The 27971-nt window shown below is 42.1% G+C and overlaps 1 protein-coding gene and 1 pseudogene across 3 annotated transcripts in view; one reads left to right on the forward strand and one right to left on the reverse strand.

Moving 5' to 3' along the window:
• The window catches only part of GAB2 (GRB2 associated binding protein 2), a 172882-nt gene that overhangs the window by 79013 nt on the left and 65898 nt on the right, over nt 1-27971 (reverse strand). The gene's annotated exons all lie outside the window — the stretch shown is intronic.
• Nucleotides 2875-3672, forward strand: LOC308621038 (annotated as a pseudogene). Its single transcript has one exon. The product of its transcript is annotated as an uncharacterized misc_RNA (transcript).

Consider the following 27971-nt stretch of genomic DNA (forward strand, 5'->3'; position numbering starts at 1 on the left):
GTTTTAAGCTTGGGAAGCCAGACATTAGGCAGGAAAAACACAAAGAGCAGGAGACTCATGCAACAAAAAGAATCTGAGATACGATTCACATAGCATGTGAATTCACTCTAAAATTCACTCTTTAAAGAGTACAATTCAGTGACTTTTACTATATTTACAAGGTTGTGCAACTATCACCATTATCTAATTCCAGACTATGTTCACCACCCAAAAAGAAACCCCATAGTCATTTACTCATTAACAGTCATTCCCCACTCCCTGAGCATCCTCGCCCCTCAACCCTCATGTGATTTTAAGAGAATAAAAACCTGTTTTGTGGGTTAAAACTGTCTTGATAGAGTAACAGTGACATTCAATTGGTCTCAGCAGCCCAATCCCCAAAGAGATCATGTATCAGAGCCTTAATCTGTCTCTCCACAAAGATGGGAGCTCTGGAGAAGTTGAGGAACCTTCTTTTCTCAAGATGTAGAGGGGAACATCCCCAGGCCTAGTTCCACCTTGGAAAGAGACTGAAGTCAACGGGGATCAAGTTGGCAGAGACAGATGTCAGGTTACAGTGGCTTTCAGCCAGCGGCAGTATCGCACCCTCCAGGGTGTGGAAAGGTGTGTGTGTGTGAGGTGGGGGGTAAGTTGTCACAATGATTGGGGAGCACTCCATGCATCAGAGGGCAGGGGACAGGGATACTGACCTCAAACAAGGCATGGGGCAGTCCTGCATAACCAAGAAGTGTCCCACCCAAAATTCCAATAGAGCTCCACCTCTCCTCTGAGAAGCAATAGGGGCAGAATTCCTATTACTTCTAAAGTACAAAAGCCAAAATGGAGAGTTATGATCTGTAGTTGGGAACCAGGTCCAGGCCTGAGAATGTGTGGTTAAGAATAGCTTAGAGAGGGCTTCCCTGGTGGCGCAGTGGTTGAGAGTCCGCCTGCCGATGCAGGGGACGTGGGTTCGTGCCCTGGTCCGGGAAGATCCCACATGCCACGGAGCGGCCGGGCCCGTGAGCCATGGCCGCTGAGCCTGCGTGTCCGGAGCCTGTGCTCTGCAACAGGAGGGGCCACAGCAGTGAGAGGCCCGTGTACCGCAAAAAAAAAAAAAAAAAAAAAAGAATAGCTTAGAGAACAGAAGATTTAAATTAGCTCACAGTGAAAAGACAGTATTAATAGAAACCCAGATATTAATAGTGATGAGTCTCAGTTAGCTGAGGAGGACCTGGCCCAGGACTTGGAGCATTCAACCATCACCTCTCTTGAGTCTTGTGCTACGTGTTATAGCTGCAGCTTCAGGGAAGGGAAGGGTAAAGGACATATTCAGTGGTACAAACCATCAGAAAGAGTACCTGCAGGGGTATGCCCTATGGTCCATCTTAAAAAATTAAGAAGGCTCATTAGGGAGCTCTCTATATAAGCACAAACTCTTTCTCTCTCTACACTGATTTTGTATGAAACTCTGCCATTGGTCATCCCTTTAATTCCAGCACTGAAGACCCTGTTAAAATTGGCACTTTGCTTTCAGACATGTATTATATGTGAAGCTCTGGGAAGCATAAGAAGCAGCAGGAGACAGTCCTTAGAGTAAAAGCACCTCTATTCCAGTGGTGAACACAACTAAATAAAATACACATTCACCTGTGTAACATATTGCAACAGGAACAATTTAATAGCTGAAAGAAAGTTTTGGGGTCACCTTTGCTACGTATGAACTGCACGAACTTGGGATCTTTCGTATCACCAAGCTTCAACTATAAAATGAAGATGATAATCTGGACAGCGTTGTTGTGAGAACCAGAAGTGAAAGCCTGTTTTTTTTCTTTCCCTAAATAAAGAATATAAACGTTATAAACTTTCCTATAAAGTTCTGTTAGAGTATAGAAGTGGGAAAGTTTATATTTGATATGAGAACAGTTTAACAAAGGAGGAAGCGTTTGAACTAGGCTTCAAACACATGATTAGGATAGCAAATGCATTACACTAAAAGTAATAATTTATGCAACATCTTCACTGAGCCACTGCTTTGTGCCAGGCCTGGGCCAGGCAGTGGGTGTTAATGACTTGGTACTGGTTATTGTATTGCTTTTATATTGCCTCAATACATTTGTTTATTCATTACTTCTTTCCACAAATACCTAAGATGCAATTAGTTTACCAGAGTAGCCAGACACCTAGAAAGTGTGAGACACCTGGACTCAGGGAGAGGTGGTAACCAGACAGGGGATGGTAGGTCCTGAGAGAGGTTCCTACCAGAAGCTCAGGCCAGCTTAGGCAAAGGCTGGACACCTGAGACCCTGAGATGGGGTGGGAGACACAAGGAAGGAGGCATAGGTGTGTTCTACTGACAGTTGTATCTAACAAATAATGCTGTGCAGTTCTGGAGCTATTGATAGAAATCAGCTTCATGCCTTGCTGCAAATGACTAAGAATACGGACTTCCCTCCCAACTCTAGGCTTGGAAACAATTCTTTTTCCACGTCTATGTCACAAGGCAGGACATTATGTAAGATGCCCTGAATCCAATGAATGCTACAATCAACTGAATGCCCCCTGGTGTTTAATGTAAGCTCTGAGCCAGGCTGTCCTATGAAGGAAGAGGAAAAGGTGGAGGAAGAAGAGAAGGAGGAGGAAAGGGGGAAAGGATAAAGTATTTCCCGATAATTCTTCAATAAGAAAATACAGGAAGGCCAGCCTCAGCGGCTGAGGAGAGCAGGAGGAGGTCACGGGCGGCGGGGTTGGGGGGTGGGGGGGGTGGGGGTTGGGGAGATGCTGCACTTTGGTGTAAATTGCAGTTGATGAGGGATAGTTTCTCAGACTCAAGTTAGAAGTGAGAGTTCAGATTAAGTGAGGCCGTCACTGCTGCTCTGAACACCTCAGAAGGGGAGAATGGATTTATCAGGAGTGAAAAAGAGGAGCTTGTTAGGAGTCAAAGAAAATAATAACAAGTCCAGCACTAGGGCTTCTTCTCCTACCAAATGCAAAGACCGCTCTGATGAGAAGTCCAAGGATCGCTCTAAAGATAAGGGAGTCAAGCAAGAAGGGTGGTGGGGGGGATAAAACTCGAAAGAGGCGCAGCGCTTCCAGTGGTAGCAGCAGCACCAGGTCTCGGTCCAGCTCGACCTGCAGCTCGGGCTTCAGCTCCGTCAGCTCCCCTGGCTCTCCGAGTCCTTCTCGGCGCAGGCGTGACAACAGGCGGTTCCCGCTCCAAATCCAAACCATCCAATTAGATGAAAAGGAAAGGAAAAGGCAGAGCTGCCCCCTAAACCCACCACAGAACACATTGGGAGCCTCACCAGGAATGTGACCAAGATCACATCATGGAGATATTCTCCACCTATGGGAAAATTAGAATGATTGACGTGCTTATAGAAAGGATGCACCACCATCTGCCTAAAGGCTACGCATATGTGGAGTTTGAGAATTCAGATGAAGCCAAGAAGGCGTTGAAGCACATGGACAGAGGACAAGTTGTTGGCCGGGAGGACCACTGCCACTGCTGTGCTGGCCCCCTGGCCTAGGCTACCCCCAGACGAGTCAGCCCTCCCAGGAGAATGCTGCCACTGTCCCCCATGTGGCGCAGGTCACCCCGACGGTTGAGGAGAAGCTCACGTTCCCCTTGGCGGCGCATGCAGGTCCCCGGCCCGCTGCCATCACAGGAGCCGCTCCAGCGCCAACTCCTCCTGATAAGCAGGGCCACTGAAGCTCCACCCCTGGGAGTTGCATCCCATCCAACTCACCTTTGTCACTTTTCTAGCCAAAGGATGATCAGTAGGAAAGAAAGCCCTCACTCAGGGGCAGGTTTCAAAGGTGAAGGCAGCAATTGAGACGTTTGCCCTGGCGGCAGAGTTCTGGCTGCAGGAGCGTTGTTGGTTTGGGGTCGTGCCTATAAAAATGCCCTCCAGTTTTCTGGCTAGACAGCTCCCAGGTTTCTAGTTCCTGAGAGTCAGTTTGGTGGCAAAGCCAGCAGGGATGAGCAGGGGGCTCCAGGTGGTGGTTCAGCCCCAGCCTGGGAGCACGTTTCTCCATCCCACAGATGACCTGAGGCCAATCTGGTGGCCTGGTCATGCCCTAACCTGTTGGCCTGCAGAGTCCCTCAGGAAAGGGCAGGATTTTATGCAGCTGTCACTCCTGTTAGCCTGGCTCTGCTTCCCTGCTTGAGTCCTCTTCGGACCTCTAAGGTCAAATACCCCATTATCTGCCCAAAATGGTTCTTTGCACACGTACTCATGCGTGCGCATGCGCACACACACACCCCACGTCTCCTTTTCTCTCTCTGAAATTGGTGAGCGAGTTGAGAGCCAGCTCTGCTAGGTCATCACAGAACCCCCTGTTGTACTGGTATTCATGGTGGTCTTGCAGGTTACCTTGGCAACGTGCACATTGCTTTTTTGGCTTTTATTGTATAGTCGGTACTGTAAATTTTCTGTTTTGAGTTTTATAACTTTGTAGCATTTTAGATAATGTTGTGTTTGCGCTTTGTTGGAAAATATGGGAAAAGCAAGAGGGAGATTATTTTGCGCTTTCTCCAAGCTGTGTGCTGTTTAGCGTAAGAATAATAACTAAATACATTGACTCTATGCCAGGCACTGAACTATGCACTTTATACATATTTCATCCTTACCCATGATATGAGTAGTTACTACTGTTATCCCATTTTACAGATGAAGAAACTGGGGCATGAAGCAGCTAAGTAACTTAACCATAGATAAAAAGCTATGAGGTACCAAAGCGAGGACTTCTGACTCTGTCTTCTGGGCTCTTCTTGCTAACCAAGGCTTCTTCTCTTAAACTCAGACCTGCCTTACATCTCTCAGCTAGGGATTTCTGCAACTTTTTCGGTCTGAAGTATTAAGACTCTCAACAAGGGTGGTAGAAGCAGGAACTAAAAATAAGATGTTAGTATTACATAATACACTGTTTTATGTTGAATCTTATAACTAGAGGACCTTTGAGTGGTGATCTATCAGAAAAACTGGGTTCAGTCATTAGTCTGCTATTTATTGTGTGATCCCAGGAAAGTTCCATGACCTCTCTAAGACTCATGAAGAAAATATCACCTGCTCTGTTTATCTTATGAGGTTGTAATAAGAATCAGTCGTGTGTAAGCGTTAGTGTGTTGGCTTTGGGACCACTCTGAAGATTTTTTAAGTTCTTCAAATGTGTGGATCAGTGCAGCTGCCAGATAAACAAAGTATTACCCACTGCAATAAAGCAGATAGTCCTGAGCCTGGATCAGAATCCTAGATTATTGGGAATATTAACATATTGGGAATATTAATTAATATTAATATTTTATAATATTAAAATTAACTAACATGCGAATATTAATAGCGAATATTAATATTCGCATGTGAGCCTTATGTAAAGCACCTCACGTGATGCCTGTCTGACTCAGATGCTCAGTGAATGATTCCTGTCCTTGCCCCATCCCTGCACACATCCCTCCTACCCCCATGCCCCCACCCCGGCTTTGTGCTTTTATTGGTGAATTACAAGGGACTTGATACTCCATAGGCTACGCAATAATCCAGGTAGGAACAGAACAAGAACTGTCTGGTATTCCCCCATCTCAGATCACTGGGGCTCATGAGCAACACTCATCGCCTCTCTATGATTCCGTTTTCCCATGCCCCAATAGGCTGATTCATCTGTTCAGGGTACACCGTGGAGTCCTGCCAAATGCAAATAAACTGTCTATGGGGCACGAGCCGAGCTATGCTGGGAGCAGGCTCATTACTGCCACGGTCACTACAACAAATAACAACAAAAGCCTCTAGGCGCAAATTAGCACACATAATAAACTTAATTCAAGAAACACTGAAGAGACCCTTAGTTGCATTTTAACTTACACAACACCATTTATCACACAAGGGCCATGGGGCCTTTACAAACTGAAAATAAGACATTGGTACAGATTAGCTTCTACTACGCCTCAGTGACCCTTCCAACTTAAATCCACCTACCACACACACACACACACAGACACACACAACAGAGATGTGAAGGGAACACAGGGAAGACTGCAGAAAGAGTAACTGAAAAGAACTCACAGTCTGGAAATTATGAGAGAGGTCTGTGTTCTATTCCAAACTGGATTATTCCTTAGCCTCTGGACTTAGAAGTATCAAGTCCCCTATAATTCGTGCATAAAAGCACAAAGCCAGGAGGGAAGTAAAGGAATCATTCATTGAGCACCTGAGTCAGATAGGAATCACAGGAGGTACTTTACGTAGGACACACATGTAAACAGGGGTGCCTATTAATGCTCCCAACAAACCGAGACAAAATCACTGTGATGGTACTTGCAAACCTCTTTTCCAAAGTAATACACAATGTGTTACAAGAGGGACGAAACACCAGATACAGAGACAAATAATAATAGCTAGCATCTGAGCACCTACACAATGTGCCAGTGTTGTGCTAAACTCTTTACTCATGTACACTGTCTGATTTTCAATACTCACAACCACCTAGGAAGTACATGACATTATCTTCATTTTGAGAACGAACAAAATGAGCTGCTTGAAATGGTTAAGCATCTTGCCTGGTCAGTCACCTAGGTTCAAATCCCACCTCAGGGCTTCCCTGGTGACACGGTGGTTGAGAGTCCACCTGCTGATGCAGGGGACACGGGTTCGTGCCCCGGTCCGGGAAGATCCCACATGCTGCGGAGCGGCAGGGCCCGTGTGCCATGGCCGCTGAGCCTGCGCGTCCGGAGCCTGTGCTCCGCGACGGGAGAGGCCACAACAGTGAGAGGCCCGCGTACCTCAAAAAAAAAAAAAAATAGAGTCAGCAAACCAAGGAGTTACCTTAAGAGAATCAGAGAAGCACAGTCACACGAGGGAGGAGGAGAGTAAAAGGGCAGAAGGAGAAGGGCTCTCAAGTGAACTTGAAGTCTACCCCTAAGTTCTGCTCAGGGCTACCTGCCTATGCAATTTTTTCCCTCTCTCTCCATTCCCCTCTTCTCACTTTATATCATAAATGGTCTTTTTCTTCTTCTTTTATGCCTTTGGCCCACTTAGGTTACAAAGGGCCCTGCTTTTAGGGTGTCTCCAGGGATATCTCAACTTCTGTTTTCTTATCCGTTAGATAGTTATAACATCCCAGGATTATTGTGCATATAAAATGAGGTAACATATAACTGTTCAACAAATGGTGCTGGGAAAACTGGATATCCACATGCAAAAGAATGAAGATGAACCTTTATACCATACACAAAAATTAACTAACAATGGATCAAAGACTTACATGTAAGACCTAAAACTATAAAACTCTTAGAAGAAAACATATAGGAAAAGCTCCATGATGTTGGATTTGGAAATGATTTCTTAGATATAACACCAAAAGCACAGGTAACCAAAGAAAAAAAATAGGTAAATTGAACTACAGAAAAATTAAAAACTTCTGTGAATCATAGGACACAAAAGAGCAAAAAGATAACCCACGGAATGGGAGAAAATATTTGCAGATCATATATCTGATAAGGGGTTAATATCCAGAATATATAAAGAGCCGTTACAACTCAACACGATGAGAACAACAAAAACAACCTGACTAAAAAGGGGGCAGATTTGAATAGACATTTCTCCAAAGAATATATACAAATGGCCAATAAGCACAAGAAAGAATGTTCAACCTCACTAATCATTAGGGAAATGCAAATCAAAACCACAATGAGATACCACTGCACATCCATTGGGATGGTTGCTATCAAGAAATAGAAAATAACAAATGTGTCAAGGATGTGAAGGAATAGGAACCCTTGTGCACTGTGGTGGGAATGTAAAGTAATGTTGCTGCTATAGAAAACAGTTCGGTGGTTCCTCAAAAAATTAAAAATAGAACTTCCATATGACCCAGCAATTCCACTTCTGGGTATATACCAAAAAAGAATTGAAAACAGGGTCTTGAACGATATTTGTATACCCACGTTCATAGCAGCATTATTCAAAGTAGCCAAAAGGTGGAAGCAATCCAGTGTCCATCTATGGATGCAGGGAGAAACAAAATGCAGTATATACACACGATGGAATATTATCCAGCCTTAAAAAGGAAGGAAATTCTGACACATGCAACAACATGGATGAACCTTGCAAACTTCATGCTTAGTGAAATAAACCAATCACAAAAGACAACTCCTGCACAATTCCATGTACATGAGGTACCTAGAGAAGTCAAACCCATAGACATAGAAAGTAGAATGGTAATTGCCAGGGGCTCGGGGAGGAGGGAATAGGGAGTTGTTGTTTAATGGGTACAGAGTTTTAGTTCTGTAAGATGAAAAGAGTTCTAGAGATGGGTGGCGGTGGCAGTTGTACCACCATTCAAGGATGTGGATGTACTTAACGCCACTGAACTTGTACACTTAAAAATGGTCAAGTTGCTAAATTTTATGTTATGTATATTTTACGACAATTTTTAAAAAAAGGAATAAGGTTCCAAAAATAGAAATAATTAACATACTTAAAGCATCCAGCAAAAACTTGGCAATGAACCTTAGTTCCTTCCTCTCCCCTGATGCAATCCTTTATTTCAAAGATCTTTTCAAACTACCTAAGGAGCTCAGCACCAATCCAGTTCCCCAGCTCTGCCATTAAATCTGCCTGTGTATTCCAGGACGAATTCCTCTCCTTACTGAGCTTTGGTTTTTTTTAACCATTAAAAAAAAAAAGAAGAAAAAAAAGGATTAAACTATACTACATTCCCTTTCAGCTATAAAAATACAAACACATTGAAGGTTAAAGAGATTAAGAATAGGTTAGCAGGGCTTCCCTGGTGGCGCAGTGGTTGAGAGTCCGCCTGCCGATGCAGGGGACACGAACACCCTGGTCTGGGAAGATCCCACATGCCGCGGAGCGGCTGGGCCCGTGAGCCATGGCCACTGAGCCTGCGTGTCTGGAGCCTGTGCTCTGCAACGGGAGAGGCCACAACAGTGAGAGGCCCGCGTACCGCAAGAATAGGCTAGCAGAAAGGAAGGAAAGGAAACATTTTTGAGCACTTACTGTGTGCAAAATACTGTGATGGGGCTGGGGGATTCACAAATACAAATATACAAAAGGAAGGTGATAATTCCTGATTTGAGGGAAACAAAGGTAGACATCATGATCTATGTGTAGGTTACAGGAGAGAGTGATTAACTGCTAGGGGAAATCCAGGAAAATCCACCAGAGAGGTGATAATTGAGGGCCCTTGATTTTTGAGGAGGGATTAGCAAGAGTCAGTCAGGCAGAACAGAGGCAGAAGGACCAGTGGGAGTCCCTCATAGAGAATGGATACACTGGTCAGGGCACAGTCCAGAGGAGCGGTGGAAGCCAGTCTGCAAAAGCAGTTTGGGATCTGATTGCTAAATGCCCAGAAAGCTGGGAAAAGGAGCTTGGAATTTATGCTAAAAGTTTTGAGGAAGCACTGACAGCTGAAGCTGGAGAGTGACAAGATCTGACGTGCAGGTCACAGAAATATCACGTTGGTAACAGTGTACAAGAGGGTAGATTAAGGGAAACAGGAAGCTATTGTCATAGTACAGACAAAACAGGATGAGGGCCTGAATGAGGCAGTGGCAGTAGGGAAGGAGGGGGAAGAAAGCTCTCTTTGCCTCATGCAGCTCCCATAGATAAAGGCAGGAATGGTGCACGAACTCCAGAAGGTTGGCTCTTATACATTATGGACCTTGAAGCACATTCTTATTTCTAAACAGTTTCTGACTCATTGTGAATGTCCCCAGGTCCAGGGCAATCACTCAAAGGGAGGAAACTAGGCATAAAAGTTAATCTGTTTCAGCTGCTAGGCTACCCCCCTCACCCCCTTCGAACCAGAAATAATGGAAGGCAGCAATGGAAAAGGGAGCATCTGGCAGCAGTGAAGACCCATCCCTTCCCGTGCTGGAGCTGTTGGCTCATCCTTGGACATCACAACAATCAAGAATGGAGAATCGTTCTTTTCATCCCTTCTCACAGCATTATCCCAGCAACCTCATCCCCTAACAATGGTGTGGTTTGTGTTATGTTTTCCCTCTATCACCGCCCCTCCCCACCACAGCACAACGGAGATGCTGTGCCCCAGGGGCCAATGAGGTTGTGAGCCTCACAGCCTCTGAACAAGTCTTTGAGGGGTAGGATGCTCCTTCAGAAAGAGCTGCATGAAGGAGCAGATTAAAAAGACCAAACATTAACTAAAAGGAATGGGGAAGACCATTTTCCCGCCTCTATTAAACTAGCAAAAAAGATTTTAATGACATTTCCCAGTGGTGGTAAGTGTGTGATTAAACAGACACCCATGTCTGTTGCTCAAAGCTATTTGTTGATATGATGTGTCTGGAAAACAATTTGGCAGTATTTCAAGAGCCTTAAAAATGTTCATCCCCTTTTGCCCAATAATTCTCATTTCTGGCAAATGACTAAGGGAATAATTCAAAGGAAAGAAAACTATATATGCATCATATAGCATTAGAAGGTAAAAAAAAGTGGTACAGTTTCTGTTCTTTAGATTTTTTTTTCTCCCATGTCTACCCCTCTGACTTTCCCTTAGGCTTTGTAATGTTGCTCTCTATGGCTCTTGAGAGAACCAGATATAATGACAGAAATTGCAAGCTCTTACCTGAGTACACAACTTAAAGAAGATGTGCTGTAAGAAAATTTACCACATGACCAACCAAACTCAGCAACAAGTTACATTAGAGGCTTTCTATTCATTTTATAGGATAGCATATTATTATTAAAAATTCATTTAAAATAATGAATATATACATTCAGTATTCTACCATGTACCAGGCACTGTGCTAGGGGCTGAGGATATAGCAGTAAACAATACAGACGCGGTCCTTGATCTCAGAGCCCAGTACCTAGCAGAGACATGAACAAAAAACAAGTATCAGTAATTATAATAAAGCATGATCAATATTATGATAAAGGGAAATATGGCATGCTAGTGGAATGAATAGCAAGAGGGTCTTATATCCTTATTGAAGGGATCAGAAAAAGCCAATGGGAAGAAGTTAAGGAATGTGGACTTCATCCTCAGGACCAGAGCACATACTAGGTATCTGCCACCAAGCTCTGGGCAGATCCGCAGCAGCCTTCTCGGGTACCTGCGTAAGAGAAGCTGCTTTTTTTGCAACATCCTCGATATAAGTTTGATCCTGAGAAGTGACTTATTAACACTTATTTACTCATGGTGTTGTGACGGGGGACAGTCCAAGAGACACAGAGTTGGTCTCTGCCTCCAAGTGTGCCTACAGTCTCCAACAGCACAGATTACCAAGAGAGGTTTGGATAGAGGATAAATACAGATAACACATTAGGAATAGGTAGGATTAAGTATTTACATTCCATTCAGACAGAAGGTTAAGTATATTAGAGCAGAGGAGGGAGAGGAAAAGGGAACGTCCAGGGAGTAGAATGGTTAGGAAAAGAGAAGGGCTGGAAGGAGAGCAATGGCAAGGTTTTTGGGAGTCTGGAAAAGATGAAGACACCATCTAACATAACCTCCACTTTGGTAAGGGAGGGGGAACACTTGAGAGGTCAAACGATGGGCTAGGCACTGTGCTAAGTGATTATTATTATTATTTTTGGCCGTGCCACAAGGCATGTGGGATCTTAGTTCCCTGACCAGCGATCAAACCCACACCCCCGGCATTGGAAGCGCACTGGACTGCTAGAGAAGTCCCTGCTAAGTGATTGATATGCAGTCTCTCATTACTGACTATAATTTTATGAGGTAGGAATCCTTGGTCCCATTTTACGGATAGCGTAACTGAGGCTCAGGGGAGTAGAAGAATTTCATAAAGATCTCTTGACACTCAAGTATTTCCAAATCCAAAAGACTGTAAACCAAGAATTATGCCTCTGGATAAAATTCCGTAGGGAGGATGTCATTTTCACTTACAGCTGTGGTCAGTTAATCCAAAGTCATCGATTTTATAGTTATGTGCTGGAGTCAGCTTCTATCAGCTCATGAAAGCTGATTGTTAAATTTTCAGTAATTCTGCAACCCAGCTGATTTCACCTTAGTAATTTGGAATCAGTCATGGTGGGAGTATTTATATCATGGAAACTGGCAAATGCTATAAATCAGGGCATCTTCTTCTTCTTCTTCTTCCTTTTTTCTTTCTGAGAACCTGTTGTTAAACATTTACCAGCACACTGCTGCTTGAGAACCTTAGAGATGAAAGGGAATGACTTTTATCTCACTTGCCAAGTCCTACCTAAGCCCTACCTATTGGTTCTAGTTGCTTGGAGGACTGTGCTGAGAAGCATTCCGAGACTTCATTTGTGGTCATCTATCATAAAGAACCTGCCAAAACTGAACTGATGTCTACCATGGGTAGGGAGGGGGAAGTGGCAGCAGGCATACCTTGTACCTTCCACCCCTGGCACAGTCTAATGCCCTAATTTTAGAGATGAAGAAACAGAGACCCGGAGAGGGAAGGTGATTTACCTGAAGCCACATAGTGAACCAGTGGCAGAGCTGAGGTTAGATGTCAATCTGACTTCTAGTCCAGTGATCTTTCCAGGACAGCACAGAGACCACTTAAGTTGAGGCACTCTTAATTTAGCTAGCATTAATAATATCGAGCAACAGCGTAATGACAATGACCCCTAAGCAGGAATGTTGCAGAGGGAATACAAACATACGGTGAGGGGTGAACTAGAATGAACTCCTGTATCTTTCAGCCCTGAAAGTTTATGATGCTAGATTTCTAAGAACTCTATCTATGCTCATATGCACCTTCTTCCTGACCACAGAAACTACTACCAACCTAAAGCGTGCAATTTCTAAGAATCTTACATGACTTAGCAACACCCTGACAACCACCACACTGTCAGCAGTCAAGAGATATAGAGATTATACTTAGAGGGTGATTTTACCAGAAAACGTGAGATGAAATAATGCCATGAATAAAAAAGGAAGTCCACAATTGCCTATTCCTATGAACTTTAGTAGTAAATTATTCCTAAGCCATTTTTGTTCATTTATTTTTAAACACTGTATTTTTGAAGTAACATGGCTCAAGAATCAAGAGGTATAAAATAGCAAACAGAAACAAGTCTCCCTCCACCCTAACCCCAGCCATCCTGTTCTCTGCTTTGTAGAGACAGCCATTGTTATGAGTTTCTTGTGTTTCATTTCAGAGATATTTTATGTATGCAACGGTAAATATATATAATATTTCCCTTTTTAAATACAAATGGTCATATAGTATGATTCAGTATCATTACAGATAGTGTAACTGAGGCTCACTTTTTTCCACTTAAATTATATCTTGGAGCTTATTCCATATCAGTGCCCAAAGAGCTTCTTCATTTCTTTTTATGGAAAATGCTTCCAACCTTGTGAGATAGTCAGAACAGGTGTTATTTTCAGGTAAATGTCTTATTTAAAATCATCACAACTTGGGAATTCCCTGGAGGTCCAGTGGTTAGGATGCTGCACTGTCACTGCTAAGGGTGCAGGTTCGACCCCTGGTTGAGGAACTAAGATCCCGCAAGCTCTTCAGTGCGGCCAAAAATAATTTTTTTTTAAAATTAAAAATTAAATAATCACAGCTCGATGCCAGAGGAGGGCTAGCAAACACAAATACCATGCAAATGAAAAATTACTTAAGTTCATGCTGATAAACTTTTAGGGGGATTTTGTTTTTGCATTAATTTGGTTTTCCTTAGAAAATGAAATGATACATCATGGTCACAGGTCAATAACAGTAATAAACTCTATTGAATCAAATTTGTACAATTTTTTTTCTGTAGGTTAAAAAAAGTCTAGATGCAGAGCAAAAAAGTGAAATTGTGGTCATGAAAGTGCTCTGAAGGGTTTTCCTATAGGAAAAGAAATTGTTACTTTAAATTAGCTTTGTCTTATTCCAAAAAAGATTCAGGTTATTTATTATTATTTGTCTGTGGAGATGTCTACATTCTGCTATGAGCTTTTTGAGTTGCCTGAGCTTCTTGAGAGTAACAGTTTGTCCATCTCTGTATTCTCAGATACAGACAAAGACACAAACACAGACTAGGATCTCAGTGATTCTTGTTGAATAGATGAAACGATATTATAGAGAATGTTTAAATCACCTGAGAACTCAGTATGCTACCCTGAAACATGTCCGAAGAAGATGTAGTTCTGACCCAATGAGATGAAGACTAAGGAGAAATTGAATAGAAATTTATTTGGGCAGAGACTCAGTCTATGCTCTTTAACCGCAGGAGGTAAGTCACCACCTTTGCCTATGCTCAAGATCCTTGCTACTAAGCCCAAATGCCTCATGTCTATTATTCAACACAATTCTACAAGTATGTACTGAGCATCTGTGCTGGGTACACAGTGGGAACTCAGTAAATCTATATCTGGGTCAATTTTTTTTTTTTTTTTTTTTGCAGTACGCGGGCCTCTCACTGTTGTGGCCTCTCCCGTTGCGGAGCACAGGCTCGGACGCGCAGGCTCAGCGGCTATGGCTCACGGGCCCAGCCGCTCCGCGGCATGTGGGATCTTCCCAGACCGGGGCACGAACCCGTGTCCCCTGCATCGGCAGGCGGACTCTCAACCACTGCGCCACCAGGGAAGCCCTGGGTCAATTTTTAATCCCTATATTATCATCACTTCTATAAACATCTAATTCCCATAACAGACTGTAAACAACTTTAAGGGATCATGTTTTAATCATCTTTGTACCTGAATATGGAATGGGCCTGCTGGCACTCAAAAGTCTAATATATAAACAGAATAGGGACCCATGTTCCTGATGCTGGTAACCAGGGTGAGGGGTGGGGGTAGGGGAGAGGTAAGTGATCAAAGGATGCTTCGAGTGAAAGTAATAATATCTGAGATGAGTCTTAAAGGATAAAGAAATATTCCCAAAAGCAAATTCTGAGAACAAGAGATGAAGGATGGAAGAAAGAAAAAATACTCTGAACATAAAGGGGAAGCCATCATCATCAAAATGCATGGAGGAAGCAATATTCATGAAGTGTTCAGGAAACAATTTACAACTGAGTGTTTCTAGAGCCTAGAGGCTCCCAGGAAAAGATGAGAATGAAAAAGTAGGTTGAGTCCCAATCACAGCGGGTCTTCGAACATTTAAGAAAAGGAATGGTGAGTCCCAAAATTTTGAGTAGAAAGAACATGATATAAAGGAAACAATTCAGGATTCAAGGGTAAAACAGAGCTGGGATTATATCCTAAACTCTTGATCACTAGCAGTGTGACTCTGGAGAAGTAATTTAATCCCTTTGACCTTTAGTATTTCCTCTATAAGGTGAGCATAATATATATCTTACTAGATTGAAACAAAGAAGAAATGGATGTTAAAGAGCTTTATAAACCAGCAAGGGCAACATAAATATTAATTGTTGTTATAATCATAAGTTGTGCTTTGGGAAAAAGTCTTAACGGTCTTGTTGAGGATTTGCTGGAGGTGAGAGGAAAGCCTAGAAGTAGAAAACATAGAAAGTGGTTGTGGCTGAGGGATCACTTGCTAGTGCAGATGAATATAGGAGCCCTATTTCTTCACCTGCAGACCCAAGGACCTGACCCTGAACCCTTCCTTGAGCAAGACTCTCAGGAACAGACGGATATACATGTCAACTACTAGGCATTCATGATTCCAGCTTATTGGACAAAACAAATACTGGGTCAATAATTTCAGTGGGATGACAAAAACAATTTCCTGTTGCAGGGAATTTATTGATAGCACTGCATCTGAAGTCTTTCCAAACAGCAATTCATTAAGCAATCAGCCAAAAACACTAAGCCAAAGGGGGCCTTAAAAAGGACATTAAGTGTAAGATGTTAATAATAGGGAAAACTGGGCGTAGGTATATGGGAATTCTCTGTACTATCTTCTCAATTTTTCTGTAAATCTAAAACTGTTTGAGGAAGTAAAAGTCTATTTTTTAAAAGTAGATTACAGGTTCAGAGTAGACTTTTTTTCATAATAGCCAAAAACTGGAAATAATCCAGGTATCCATCCATAGGAAAATAGATAAATTGTGGTACATGCATGCATGCAATGAAATACTACTCAGCAATAAAATGGAATGGGCTATTAAACAACATGGACGAATTTCAAAAGTATTATGCTGAGTGACAGAAGCTATACACAAAAAAGCACATACTGTAAGATTCCATTTATGTGAAATTCTAAAACAGGCAAAAATAATTTATGGTGGGAAAAAAATATCAGAATGATGGCTGTTTTTGGAGGATGGGGGTAGGAACTGTCCAGGAAGGGGCATGAGGAAGCTTTCTGGGATGATGATAATGTTTTATAGCTTTACAGGTGCTTGAGTTACACAGGTATATGTCTTTGTCAAATCTCAGAGAACACTCAAGATTTGGGCATTTCACTCTGTAAATTTTACCTTAAAGAAAAATGCTGAACAAATACTGGACTCCAGTTAATGAGTTAATGATATGCATGATGAAATATTTAGGGAGAAATATAATGATGCTTGCAATTTATTTTAAATGCTTTAAAAAATAAGATGAATAATGGATGGACAAAGGGATGGATAGATGGATAGGTTTATGATACAGCAGGGGTCCGTGGCCTGTTAGGAACCGGACCGCACAGCAGGAGGTGAGCGGCTGGCAAGCGAGTGAAGCTTTATCTGCCCATGGCTCACATTATTGCCTGAACAATCCCCCCCACCCCCACTCCCCAGTCCGTGGAAAAATTGTCTTCCACGACACCGGTCCCTGGTGCCAAAGAAGTTTGGGACCGCTGTGATACAGCAAGTGTTGTAAAATATTAACGGTGGAATCTGGATGGTGGATACATGGGTATACACTGTAAAATTCTTTGAACTTTGCTGTATGTCTGAAAATTTTCATTAAAACTTTTTGGGAAAAATAAAGAAAATTTTGGGGTCTTGTGTCTGGGTTGGGTGATTGGGAGAAAGAGATTGTATTTAAGCTTATTGGGCCAGGCTTGTAGGATCCTAATATTAATAAAAATCCTTTACACTTAACTGTCTGTCTGTCTGTCTATCTATCTTCACCAGGTCTTAGTTGTGGCATGTGGGATCTTCACTGCTGCGTGCGGGATCTTTAGTTGAGGCATATGGGATCTTTTTTTTTAGTTGTGGCATGTGAATCTTTAGTTGTGCCATGTGGGATCTAGCTCCCTGAGCAGGGATGGAACCCAGGCCCCCTGCATTGGGAGCGCAGAGTCTTAGCCACTGGTCCACCAGGGAAGTCCCTACACTTAACTCTTTACATGAATACAGACAGCCTTTTCATATTTATCCTTGTTTCATCCCCCAATCTGATTTATGTACCTCTCATCTGTGTTCTTGAGGATATCTTCATTTTAGCATTTGTCATCATTTTCTAACTATTTTCATCCTGCGTCACCCTACTAGACTACCGAGAACTCCCTGAAAGCAGGGCCTTGCCTTTCTTTTTTTGACTTGGCGTTCCCTTTGCCTAGCATAGTATCTGACATATACAGAGGGCATTCATCCCAACATTTGTTGGGTACATCGCATGAGTTACAAGGAGAGCCAGCTGGGTCAGTCAGGCTCTTTTAAAGGCCACGGGGAAATATGGAAGATTTCCCACAGAGACATCTGATCCCAAACATATTCTATGGAAGTGACTCTGCACTTGGAAGGAATCAACTAGGTGCAGAGGGACCTGTTTGTGTTTCCCCATTTAGCTTTTATCCTGACATATTGCAACCCAAAATACTTTCTAGATGAAACTAGTGTGGTATATACTGTAGGTTGGCTCACTCCACTTCCATCCCCCTCCCCTTCTAGTTGGAAACAGTGGAAAACTAAAAAATCACCTTTACCAGATTTGCTTGCAGTTAATCTACCAATTATGTGCATTCACACAAGACAGGTAAGCTGGAAGTGAGATGAAGACCATTTTCCTGCTCTCGTGGCTGTTTCTTGTTTCTTCTGGCAAGCAAATATGTAGACATGAAAGGGTTTCTGCAGCTGAGGCATTTTCCAGCTTCCTGAGTGCCATGCGGCATTTGCAGCAGTAGCTTCTCAAGTCTGACCTCCTAAGTGCTAGATCACAGCTATGGAGTGGGTGCGTGTGTGTGTGTGAGTTAACTGATCACTTCAGTGGTATTCTGGGGGTGGGGAGGGAGTAAGTATCATTCGTGGAACATACAGCTTTAGTTTTTCCTACCATTTGGTAAGCATTTAATCCCTTGTATTAAATTCCTTCCTGTTCAAAGTATCTGGAGTGGTTTCCATCTCTTGCACTTATCCCTGGGTATAAAAATCAAGAAATAAGTTTGAGTGACTAAGGGCAGGCGCCTGTGGATGGGAAAGGGGTTGCATTTCTGAGTTTTTCACAAAGAGTACCTATTCAAGTAATTGTTGAACCCTACCTTGTGCCAAACACTGGGCTAGTGGCTGGACTCAAGAGACACTGGTTTGCTTTAGATGGAAGAGCCAAGCTACCATGTGAAAGAAGAGGTCACAGTGATGGATGCTTGAGAGAAGGAGGGAATGGTCAGAATGAGAGGCCAGGTGAACTGGGTGGCTTTAGAGGAGAGAGAAGATGCTTATGCTCAGACCTCAAACCAAATTACTAAAACGTTTAGCATTTTATGCATAGCCTATTCATCTCCATTATCCCCATTAACACCCCTTCTGACCCCCACCCCTTTTGGGGGTTAACATTTGAGTGTTTCCTATGTGGCAGGAACTTACATACATTTTCTCATTTAAACTCTGTAACACCCCACGAAGTGGGAGCTATTATTAGCTCCCTGACTTGCCTGAGGTCTCACAGTTATTAAAGAGCAGAGCCAGCACTCAAACTCATATCTTTTGATCCGAATCCTACATTTTTAAGGGATCACAAAGCCAGAATTTCAGTTCCTCAGAAGACATACCATGTTTAGAAACTAACATTGTACAAATATGAGGAATCGTTATCCTTATCACAGAAAACATCTTTCTCCAAGTTTGAGGTCTTCAAGGTAAGAGGAACGGCGTCCATGCTGTTTGGGTCCTGGAAAGGGATTAGAGAGGTCTAGGCTGGCTCACATGAGGCGACGCCTAGACCTGATTTGTTTTAATCAGGACAAAGCGGGTGAGGGGCAGAGAAGGAAAACCAGTTGCTGCCACACATGCCTCCTCCCTAAGGCAGCCCTTTATCTCCTACTCCACTGTTTACAGCTCGGAGGACACCATCCAGACCTAGCAGATGAAAGTATCCAGTGGGAAGGGGAAAAGCACACATGCCTCCTCCTCATACAAAGGGACATTTGTGCCAGGCGGTCTAAGAGGCTGACACACACCAAGGGTTTGCCCCTCCTCCCTTCACCCCTAGAAACAGACAAGAAAGGCAGCTTTCTGGTATCCACAAAGCAGGGAGGCTGTGTCAGGGAAGAGAACACACTCTCCAAAACTGCTGACTTGATTCATCCCCAACAGACACAAGGCGGAGAGGAAGACTTCAGGAAACGGGCAGATTATGTCCAAGAAAAGATTTCCTGCAAGCAGTTAACGGGAAACTTACATGAAAAGCGGGGACTAAAAATACACAGGCTATTGGAAGCTAGTGGCCAGGGCCCCAGGACCCTTAGTTCTTCGAGAAGTGTCTGAGGAAGCTACCAGCTTGGAACCCTGCCCCCTCCCCCCTCCGCTGCCCCCAACACACACACAACCAACCTAGTGAGACCAACTTAGCATTGGCTTTATTCCCTAGAAAAGCTCATCAGGCACCTGGTGTGATTTAAACTTCAATCTAACATTTATCAAATCCTCACTGTGTTCTAGGCTCTCTATTCATATAAGTCATTACAGCACAGAAGGCAAGGGCCCTAGAGCCTTATACACAGAGCTCGACTCAAATGATGAGAGAAGTGGATAGGTAGTATAAATGATATCCTATGACTACGTGAATTTCGATGATCAAGGAATAAACCTCACAATTTAAGACTTAGGAAGATTTAAAGGGTTGGAAAACCTGCATAGAGGTGGCCATGGAATGCAGGAGATTTATTTGCACTTGAAGACCTTTGTAATGACAAATCAAAGCTTGGCTTGAACAGTGAGGAAACTAAAATGCAACTTGAGGAGACCAAAAATTAGCTATCAGGGAGTACTGTTTGTTTGATTTTGAGACAGAACTTTTCTGTAGATGTTTAAAGGCAGAAGCAGGCCCATGGAGTTCTCTCCAGGGCCTGAGCAGAAATTTGAAGATGGAGTTTGTTTTCAGAGCGTTCTCTTTCCCCTCCTCTTATACTTCTAGAAGCCTAATTTTGCCAACTATTTATTGAGCCCCAACAGTAGAGTACCCCCTACAGCACTGAACAAGGACAGATCAAGAATCTCACAGTTTAAAAGTTAAAACACGTTCTAGAAATACCAGAGGGAGGAGGGCAGTGCTGGGTTGCCTAGGACCCTGGCATCACTTTTGAAGGGCTCATCACCCTGCTGCCCCATTAATACACTCCTCCTAATTGAGCAATTTATAAGTCCTCATACCCAGAAATTTCGGGCCCCAATTACAAAAGGAAAATCTTATCACCAGTCATCCTTCAAACACCCAAACACATACACTAAGCTTTTCTTCCAGGTTTATAATAAATAATTTGAGGCCAAAAATCTTTCAGTGTCATATTTTTACACCTAATGGGAGCCAGATGTGAAGGTACATTGGAAAACAAAACGTAGGTGGTCCTATGTGATTAGCATCTAGGGAGGCTGGGCTGGGAGAACAGAAAGTTGTTTTTGTTTTATTTTTTTTAAAACCAAGGATGATCTAAGACTTCTTTTGTTGTAAAATCCCCTGGATGCCTCTGTGGTTGCTGCATTCGAGGCGGCCGAGCACTCCTTCTTTCCTAAATGCTGCTCCCAAATCCTTTGGATTATCTGACGCACAACTTCCTGCATCTCTGTGCTCCTTTTCAGTCTTATGGGGATCCTTTTCAGATCTATGATCCACAGGATTTCATCCTTAGCTTCCTCTTCTCTTACTCTCTATACCGCTTGGTAGTTTAGATTCCTCTCATTGCACAGAGTTCTACTAGACTTACCTCTCCACACTACACTTAAGGAGCTATTGGGTAGCCATGAGTAGAACTGACAACTTCACCTCCGTTTGATACCTTCTCTTCCAATTCTCTGTATCAGAAGGAAAGGGAAATAATTAACTGGCGCCCCAAATCTCTTAAGCCTTGGTGAACTGCTTTATTATGTAAATAGATGAGGATTTTGTGTTTTGTCTATGTGCGTCTGCACATTAAGCTTATTTTATAACTTGGAAGTATAGGTACTGCAGCTGTCATTGCATTTGCTATATCTAAACAACAAGCATCATCAAACAGCGAAAACTGGACAGGAATAAAAAAAAATATGGGAAAATCAAGTGGCCAAAGGGTACGAGGAACGTAATGTTAGGAAATTCTTGGTTTTTGTACCATCAGAAACAAAACAAACAACAAATTGGATCAGTGACTTACACAAATTAAACTAAAATATGTTAGCAACTACTTTCTATTTCTAAAATCAGAGTCATGGTAAAGAGAAGAGAGCCACTGGATTCAACTGCTCAGGAATCTGGCTGTGATTACTCTGGCATCACTTCTGAAGACTATAGCACTAGCCGAGAACAATGCTGAAAGAACACTGGGCTGGGCAATGGGGTTCTCCCGCTAGCTTTGCTACTAAATACTCCTTGCTAAACATTCGCTTAATATTTTCAACTTCCAAGATCCTTACACATTCTTAGCATTTGGTCTCAGCAAAAGATCAGATAATGATTCATACATCACTGTAGATTTCAGTCAATGGGTTTGACTTCCTTACCCAATACTATTTGCCTCTTACGTCAACTCTCCAAAAAGACGTAAGGACAGTGGTGGAGTATGCAAAAGGCACCAAAGAAGCTAACCTGCAATGGTTTCCTTTTGGTTGCAGTCTCACAGATGGCAGTGAGGGGGCAGGGCCCTAATAGAAAGTAGGGCAAAATTCCTCATAGCCAAGTCAGAGTCAAGACTTAGTTAAGAAGAGGCTGGAGAGTCATAACATGATAAACTGGAGAGTAATGATATGCTTCCTCCCCTGACAATCCATACTGCTCTCTTAGGAGAAAAAGAGCAAGAAGCAAGAGGCAAGTTGAAGAAAGAATGCTGGAGGTTTGAGCCAAAGAAGATAAAATTCTTCCCCCACAGAAAAGCATAATTCTAATCATTTCTCATCCCTACACTATATCAAATCCAGCTAATGGTGAGAAATAGAAAATGTTCTGTCAATAAATGAATAGTAACCGAGGTCCTCCCCACATTCCAGAGGGCACATTCTATGCAAACCTTGAAATTAAGGAGCTCAAAACCTAGCTAAGAAGCCATGTGTATTTTAAAAACATAAGCAGCAAGTAAACATTATAAGTCATAAGTGACATTAGGAGTTTAGAGCAGTGCTTTAAACTGCTGTGCTTCTGGGTGGTCTAGGAAGGCTTTGTAAAGCGACAGACCTGGAGCTGGGACAGGTCAATGTGAAGGCTTGAACTATGCTGTCCTTCCTGGTTGACCTTTCTTCTTTGGATCAATCTTCAAGGAACTTCTAAATATGCAATAACAACAATAACCACCAACAAACTCCTTACACAAGTAAGTAAAAGTACTTCGTAAAATGTAAAATGTTAAATATCATATCACTTGAATCTTCAGAAGAGCATGTCACCATCATCATAATAACAGCATTTAATACATGCAAACTATTATACAGAGGATAGAGAAAAAAGGTCCTATTGTAGCACAGGGAACTATATTCACTATCCTGTGATAAACCATCATGGAAAAGAATATGAAAAAGTATATTTATATGTATAACTGAATCACTTTGCTGTACAGCAGAAATGAACACAACATTGTAAACCAACTATACTTCAATAAAATTTAAAAAAAACACCATTTAACATTAACTGAATGTTAATTCAGTTAATTAACATTTAACATTAACTGAATGTTAATTCAACAGGTGCTGCACTGTTGACTGGAAAACATAATACCCATTTACAGTCTCTGTCTTCTTTCATTACAGAGTCTAGAAAAGCAGGACATTTGTTTATTTTCCTAGGCTTCCTTCTAACTGTATGTATCTATGTGTCACAATTCTGGACAATTAGACATAAGGAGATATCTGCTGAGGGCTCCTGAGAAAGCTTTTGACTTTCTTGCTATCATGAGGTTGAAAGCCAACACATTATGGATGGCTGAATGGGAAGATATACAGAATAAACACCCTTGATCACAACACTGAGTCTCTAAAGAAAGGCAGCAACTGCTTATTCTAGACTTATAATGTGATAATGTCATTTACACCACTATCAGTCAGCTTAATGAATTGAAAATATTCCTGACATAAATACTTACCATGGGCTTAGCCAAGGTTATAGAGTAGGTAGGTGACAAAAACAGAATTCAAGCCCATGTCTGACAGACCCAAAGCCCTGACTCTTTTTTTTTCCTAAACATCTTTATTGGAGTATAATTGCTTTACAATGTTGTGTTAGTTTCTGCTGTATAACAAAGTGAATCAGCTATAGGTACACATATATCCCCATATCCCCTCCCCTCTTGCGTCTCCCTCCCACCCTCTCTATCCCACCCTTCTAGGTGGTCACAAAGCACCGATCTGATCTCCCTGTGCTATATAGCTGCTTCCTACTGGCTATCTGTTTTACATTTGGTAGTGTATATATGTCAGTGCTACTCTCTCACTTCGTCCCGGCTTACCCTTCCCCCTCCCTGTGTCCTCAAGTCCATTCTCTATGTCTATGTCTTTATTCTTGTCCTGTCCCTAGGTTCATTAGAACTTTTTTTTTTTTTAGATTCCATATATATGTATTACCATATGGTATTTGTTTTTCTCTTTCTGACTTCCTTCACTCTGTATGACAGACTCTAGGTCCATTCACCTCACTACAAATAACTCAATTTTGTTTCTTTTTTATGGCTGAGTAATATTCCATTGTATATATGTGCCACATCTTCTTTATCCATTCATCTGTCGATGGACACTTAGGTTGCTTCCAAGTCCTGGCTATTGTAAATAGTCAAAGCCATGACTCTTAACCACTACATTAAGAAGGGTGTATGCAGTGTTATGAAAACTTGGGTCTCCTAATGACCAATCTTATGTTTGTTTTGGTTGCAGGGATTAGTCATCCTATGATGGTCACAACCATTCTCATCATAAAGCTTTATATTCTGGGCACATCTTAATAATATGTTCCAAAGAACAATGACACTAATTTCATAGGGGCAAAGGGATTCAACTTATTGATTTAGTATCAGTTATCTTCTCCTGATTCCCTTCTTGACAAGTCTATGACCCTCTTCTTTCACTCTGAATTTCTTTCACATTTGAAAACCAGAAAAACTTAACATTTACCTACAGAAATTTTCCATTTTCTCTTTCTGTTTTTCTGCACCCATTTGGACTTTCAAGATGGCCACAAGTGAGTTCTGCCCTTGTTTTTTATACAATAGACAAGTATCACTTCAACAAACTAGGTATCTTATAACACTTAAAAATAAACAGCAGACTGTTTCTGGAGGGTCACTTACCCCCTTACAATAGAGCAAACTGGAATATCATTCAGAAATATTTCAAAGCCTAAAACAACACTGAGCTGAGGGTGACAGTGATCAGCTGTTGGCAGCTGTTTGGGTTTTCATGGCTTTACTCTCAAGTGAAATGTACTCCTCCTCTGTGATTATGACTGGCCATTACATAGGAGGATTAATGGGGCTGCTTTGGGCTGTCATGGAAAGCTTAAGATATGTTCTTTATGTGGATCCCCAAGAGCAGACATCCTCTCTGCAAAGCTGATAGGTCACCTTCCTCAACCAATTAGCTAATTGTCTGAAATCACTCCTCACAGATCAAGAAGCACTGTCTTGTGAATGAACTCAGTTCATGCAAAAAGCAAGAGCCTTTTGTTTCCTTTTGAAGACCCTATTCAACTCTAAGGCCCTCTCCATCTACAAAATTCTAAATTCCACAAATGTGAATAACCAGCTCCAATGAATGAATCCTTCCGGTTTTATGGCAAATGAGTGCTTTTTTGACTACAGGATTTTTTTTTTTAAAGAAAAAATTGTTTTTTTAAAATATAGTTTCCTGACTGTACCAGGTGTGAAATGGTAAATCAAAGAACAAGCAGTGGTGTTGGGCATCCTTTGTTGTTTCCCTCAAATCTTGCCAGACTTACATCATCCTGGATGTTTTCTATTCTGCTGACCAAGCCAGGTCTTCTCAGAAAATCTGCAGGCTGACTGCTCAATTCTAATCAAAACATAGTATCAAATTCTAAAAGTTCAGGGCTACCTGGAAGATTGGTAGCTGGTTCTCACTACATAAAGAAGAGTGAGTGGCCCCTTTTTTGTGGCTAATACTAGGAACTGGAAACAACCTCCATCTCTGGCCTACTGGGAGAAGATGGGCTGAGAATCAATCACCTTGCACTGAGTGACAACACACCCTTATTTACACTATTTGCATACTATCTCTCGCTGACCCTTATTTTCCTGCTTCCAAATACACTGCTATTTTATTCAGGTATCGACCCTTTCCTGTGCCATTCCCCCTACTACTTAGATGTGTTTCTTCAAAAGTCTAAAATCCCACAAGCAAAGCATAGAAAAAAAGGGAAAGCCCAAATCTCTTGCAACTGAGAATATTGGGAACACTTTACTGGAGATGTAATATAAGAGCTAAATTAAGGATGGACAGAATTTTAATAAATAGAGATGGGGGAAGGAGTAAAAGGAAGTTCCCCAGGAAAGGGAGAATGGAAAGAGTACATATCATGTAATAGATACTATGCTTTCACATAAATTCTCATCTATACCTTATAATAGACAATGCTGGAAAAGGCAGGTAATATAATTCTCTCAAGGCCTTTCGACAGTTTAAGAAATTTGACCCAGGTTACAGAGCGAATAAGAAGTGAATCAAGGTCTCAAACCCAGATCTAGCTCCAAATCCTCTCTTTCCCCCACCACACTGATGAGCAATGGCATGGAGGCGGGAAAGGGCAAGGCTCATTTAGGGAATGGGTACTAAGCCAATACAGTAGGCAAGGGTGTAGCAGCTTCTGAGTATATGCTCTTTGGGAGTCACCATTTAAAGAAAAGAGCCCCAAGAGACAGACCCCACTAGTGCTATTAGGTGTAACCACAGTGAAATTGTTGAGCATTTTGACAAGATAAATCAGAATAGATAGTAAGTCATATATTTTAAGAAACCATCAGTAGTCCTAAGAGCTGATGACCCTCGTTCAGGACCATGACGGTTGCTTCTTTCATCATGTCCATTTGGCAGCATATTCAAATGGAACCTAAATACTATCTGAGCCTTGATCCCACTGTGTACTAGTGATCCAGCTCATATACAGAAGGCAGTGATTATTCAAAGGGACTACATGGGCATCTCCTGACATACCTGCATTTTGAATACATATATGGATTCCCCCCAAATATCTCATGGTATTTTTCCATTTACCAACATTATCCCTTTTCCTATTTCTCTATTCACAGGCTCTAAAATAAGGCCTAAACCATAGCAGTTGCTTACTAAAAGTTTACTGAAAAAATGATACATAATAGACATTCAATAAATGTCGAGTGAATAAATGAACTGGATGTTTCTGTTAGAAGTGGATGAGAGATGTTAAGCCATAGACTCAAGGTTAGAGTATTGGGGTACAATGTAAAGTAAGATGGTCGATACAAGCTAGAGCCACCAGACAGGCTGGGGGTTCTGGTGAAAGCCAAGCACAGGAATTTGACTTCATTGTATAGGCACCAAAAAAGAGACTCCTGAATGTTGCTGAGGATAAAAAAAACCTTGGGCATGATGGTAGGGAGGGAGGGGGGTGGTATACCCCAACATGATTCTAGATTTTCAGTTAACAGCCTGAAGGTACCAAACAACTGTTGAGAAGACAGTGAACCCCCTGAAGGGAGAGGGCCAGAAAGATGTATAGAAAGCAGAATCCTTGTCCTTGTTTCACAAAGTTCCTCACCTTTTTCTGATGATAGCAAAGGTCTAATTCCCTCACTATTCTCTCTCTATTGCCACCTTACCCGTTGTCTCAGTTATTCTTCTCTTCAGGAATCCTCTGACCACTCCTCAAAATTCCTGATGCAAGTTATTTGATTGGGTAAGTGTAATGTGTCATAGCCTCAGAACTGTTTAAAATGCCTCAGAATTTCCAACCTCTGTGGGAGAGAAAGGCCAGTGTAAATATATCGTGTTCTCGTCCCTATGGACAAGACAAACTTCGCCTACTCAGTTCTGGTCAGAGCCAAAACTCAGTGAAATGATTTCTTCCAGCCTACCCTACTAAAGCACAGCAAAAATAAGTATAAGGAGTACCTCACTATGTGGCCCATGCAAGTAAGTATGTTCAGAGAAATAAAAATGTCTACCTACATTTTGTTTTCCTTGCCTTCTGCCTACACTCTAGTGAACGCTATTAACTGATTTGCCCAGAACTCACCCCTGTGCCTTTGCTCAAGATCACCCTCACACCTCCTGTACCCACACCTCACTCTCTGATTGTGCTGAAATTATGCTCCTCCTTTAGGGACTTCTCTGGTGGTCCAGTGGTTAAGACTGTCTTTCCAATGCAGGGGGCATGGGTCTGATCCCTGGTCAGGGAACTACGAAATTATGCTCCTCCTTCAAGGCTACCTTGAATGCTACCTCTTCTATGCTGTTTTCTTTTATCTTTTAAATGAAATGCAAAGCCTTCCGCATTTAAACCCCTTTAACACCTTATCTATTACAGAAAGACTTGTGAGACAGTTTCTCATGAATACTTCTCATCTCCAGTTCTAATCCCTTCATAAGACATTAGTTTTGCGGCCAGGGGCTATGTCATTTGGACATTCCCCATCATTCCCAGTGCAGCGTCTGTACTTAGTACAAGTAGGAGGCTATCAAATACTTGCTGAAATAAACTAATGAAATTATTACGTTCAATGAGCTTTCATATACATTACTTCA

Source organism: Mesoplodon bidens (genome assembly GCF_964165515.1).
Source record: "Mesoplodon bidens genome assembly, chromosome: 7".
Taxonomy (NCBI): Eukaryota; Metazoa; Chordata; class Mammalia; order Artiodactyla; family Ziphiidae; genus Mesoplodon; species Mesoplodon bidens.